At 52.4% G+C, this 3836-nt stretch overlaps 1 pseudogene; it reads left to right on the top strand.

The window, feature by feature from the left end:
* The first annotated feature begins 295 nt into the window (after positions 1-295).
* LOC133561482 (uncharacterized) lies at positions 296-3595 on the top strand (annotated as a pseudogene).
* The last annotated feature ends 241 nt before the right edge of the window (positions 3596-3836 follow it).

The raw sequence follows: 3836 nt of genomic DNA, 5'->3' as shown, positions 1-3836 counted from the left end.
AAAAGGAAATCATGTACTGCAGATTACAAGCCGGACGTAGTGAAATATGCGGAAAAAAACGACAAGAGGAAGACGATTTCATCGGATTTATCGATTAGGAGTGACAGATTGTTTGGTAAAGGTATAGCAGGAAAATACCCCCAGGGATGCCCGAGAGGGGGGGAGGATGAGCATCCCAACCGGACGGATTTACTGGTTATGACCCAAGCAAATGGACAACGGATTACGAGCGCAGTCTGCATATGCGGCAAGGTCTGCAAAAAACTCGAGAGGTCTGAAGATCCACCAGACTAAGATGGCCTGCCTTGGGAGGGAACAAGTGAAGCGACGCTCAGAAACGGCAGCCGATGCAACAGTTCCTGTTGTGCCTGCTGCAGAACCTGGTCAGACGGAGGAGGAGCCAGGTCCGGAGTCTACCCACAGTACCCGGAACCTCCAAGCAACACGTTTCCCCCCACCAAGCAGAAAATCGGAACACCGCCGGGTGAAGTGGCCTGTCGCTAATAGCCAGGAGTGGACCAAGCTGGATGAGGACGTAGATGAAGCCCTGGAATCCATTTCGAAGGGTGACGCTGACCAGAAACTCCAAACCATGTGCTCCCTCATAATGAGCATAGGAGGTGAGCGTTTTGGAGTGGAACAGAAGCAAGGAGCAGCTATAAACCCGGCAAAACTCAATCGGCGGGAAGTCAAGATAAGCGGGTTGAGGCAAGAACTCAAATCCTTGAGACGTCAGTTTAAGGCAGCCAACGAAGAGGAGAGACCTCCTCTGTCGGAACTCACTAGCATCGTAAGAAAGAAGCTCATCACGTTGAGGAGGGCCGAATGTCACCGAAGGAGGGGAAAGGAAAGGGCACGGAAGCGAAGCGCCTTCATTGGCAACCCCTTCACCTTCACTAAGAGGCTTTTGGGCCAGAAGCGAAGTGGTCACCTCGCTTGCCCTGTAGAAGAGATTGACCATCATCTCAATGCCACCTTCAGTGATGTTTCATGAGATCTAGAGCTTGGCCATTCTGAGGCACTGGTGACTCCAGCAGATCCAGTGTCCCAATTCAACAGTGACGAACCCACCCTGGCAGAGGTAAAGGAAGTTGTGAAAGCTGCAAGATCTGGTTCGGTTCCCGGCCCCAGCGGTGTCCCTTACAAGGTCTACAAGCAGTGTCCACGGCTCCTCAAGCATCTGTGGAAGATCTTGAAGGTGATTTGGCGGAGAGGGAAAGTCTCCGCCCAGTGGAGATATGCGGAAGGCGTCTGGATCCCGAAGGAAGAGAACTCCAGCAACATCGAGCAGTTTCGTATAATCTCGCTGCTCAGCGTTGAGAGCAAGATATTCTTTAAGATCCTGTCCCAACGACTAACCGAGTTCCTCTTGAAGAACGCCTACATAGACACCTCTGTCCAGAAGGGGGGAGTACCTGGAGTGCCTGGGTGCCTGGAGCATACAGGAGTAGTGACGCAGTTGATCCGGGAGGCAAGGGAGAGCAAAGGAGATTTGGCAACTCTCTGGCTTGACTTAACCAACGCCTATGGATCAATCCCGCACAAACTTGTTGAAACAGCACTGACAAGACACCATGTTCCTGGGAAGATCTGCAACCTTATCATGGACTACTACCACAACTTCTACGCAAGAGTCTCCTCAAGCCACGTAACATCTGCCTGGCACCGCCTGGAGAAGGGCATAATCACTGGTTGTACAATCTCAGTGTCACTCTTCTCCTTGGCAATGAACATGATTGTCAAGTCTGCGGAGGTTGAATGCAGAGGGCCAAAATCAAGATCTGGGACCCGGCAGCCCCCCATAAGAGCTTTTATGGATGACTTGACAGTGATGACCACATCTGTGCCTGGGTGCAGGTGGCTCCTCCAGGGGCTTGAAGGGCTCATCACATGGGCAAAGATGAGCTTCAAGCCAGCAAAGTCCAGGTCTCTGGTCCTAAAGAAAGGTAAAGTGGCCGACCATTTCCGCTTTACAGTTGGGGGGTCCTTGATTCCAACGGTGACCGAAAGACCTGTAAAGAGCCTGGGCAAGATCTTTCATAGCTCCCTGAAGGACGCAGAGGCTTTGCGGCAGACAAAGAGCGACCTGACCTCATGGCTCACAGCCATTGACAAATCTGGTCTCCCAGGAAAGTTCAAAGCCTGGATGTACCAACACGGAGTCTTGCCTAGAATACTCTGGCCTCTGTTAATCTACGAGGTACCAATGACGACGGTTGTGGTATTAGAGAAGACCATCAGTCAGTTCCTAAGGAGATGGCTGGGGCTCCCTCGGTCCTTAAGCAGCATTGCTCTTTATGGCCATTCCACCAAGTTGCAGCTCCCTCTCAGGGGATTGTTGGAAGAATTCAAGGTCACCCGCTCCAGAGAGGTAATGATGTACAGGGACTCCGCAGATGTCAAGGTCGCTTCGGCAGGAATCATTGTTAAGACCGGGAGGAAGTGGCAGGCACAAGAAGCTGTAAGCAGAGCAGAGGCGCGGCTGAGGCACAAAACCTTGCTGGGTACTGTGGCAAGGGGGAGGGCAGGCCTCGGCAGCTTTCCAAAACCACGCTTTGACCAGGCCCGTGGCAAGGAGAAGCGCCAACTGGTCCAAGAGGAGATCCGTGCAGAGGTGGAGGAAGAACGTTGCTGCCGGATGGTCGGCATGTCCAAACAAGGGGCGTGGACAAGGTGGGAGCATGCAGAACCTCGAAAACTCACCTGGGCAGAGCTCTGGAGAGCTGAACCTCTACGCACAAAATTTCTCATCCAGTCTGTGTATGATGTCCTCCCATGCCCCGCCAACCTGCACACCTGGGGCCTAGCAGACACTCCGGAGTGCAAACTGTGCCAGAGGAGGGGCACCTTGGAGCACATCCTGAGTTGTTGCCCAAAGGCACTAGGGGAGGGGCGGTATCGCTGGCGCCACGACCAAGTTTTAAAAGCCCTGGCGGATTCTATCTGCGCAGCGATACTTAACAGCAAGTCCCAGGCCGCCCCGAAGGAGTCAATCACCTTCATCAGAGCAGGACAGAAGGCAAACCGCAAGCCCAACTTCTCAGGAGGGCTCCTCGCCACCGCTCGTGACTGGCAGCTCCATGTTGACTTGGGAAGGCAACTGAAGTTCCCGGCCAACATCGCTACCACGTCACTCCGCCCAGACATGGTGTTAACATCGGAGTCAACCAAGCAAGTGGTGCTACTGGAGCTGACTGTCCCTTGGGAGGAGCGGATTGACGAAGCAAATGAGCGAAAGAGGTCCAAATACGCTGAGCTCACTGCAGAGTGTCGGAGTAACGGCTGGAGAGCCCGCTGCGAACCAGTCGAAATTGGGTGCAGGGGTTTTGCTGGTCACTCACTACAGCGTGTGTTCAGAATCCTTGGCATTAGAGGACTGCAATCTAGAAAAGCCACCAAGAACATCCTTGAGGCCGCAGAAAAAGCCTCCCGGTGGCTGTGGATCCGTAGGGGGGATCCGTGGTGCGCTACTTGGACACAGGCCGGGGTCTGATCACCCCCGGCTGGGTCGCCCGGGCGAGGGTGTCTGATGATTAAAGACCCGAAACACCCTATGACCCCGGGTTTATCACTGATGACGTGTCCAAGCATCACCGTGAGGTGTATTCAACTTCTAGCATGTTCTATATGTTATAGTTATTTGAATGACACTTACCATAATATGTTAGGTTAACATAGCAGGCACCTTCTCAGTTGGTTATTTATGCCTCATATAACCTACACTTATTCAGCCTGTTGTTCACTATTCTTTATTTATTTTAATTTGTCTTTCAAATGTCTATTCTTGGTGTTGGATTTTAACAAATACATTTCCCCCAAAAATGCGACTTATACTC

The sequence above is a fragment of the Nerophis ophidion genome, linkage group LG11, assembly GCF_033978795.1.
Source record: "Nerophis ophidion isolate RoL-2023_Sa linkage group LG11, RoL_Noph_v1.0, whole genome shotgun sequence".
NCBI classification, from domain to species: domain Eukaryota; kingdom Metazoa; phylum Chordata; class Actinopteri; order Syngnathiformes; family Syngnathidae; genus Nerophis; species Nerophis ophidion.
Note: the sequence above shows the minus strand (reverse complement) of the source record. Positions and strands in the feature narration are given on the sequence as shown.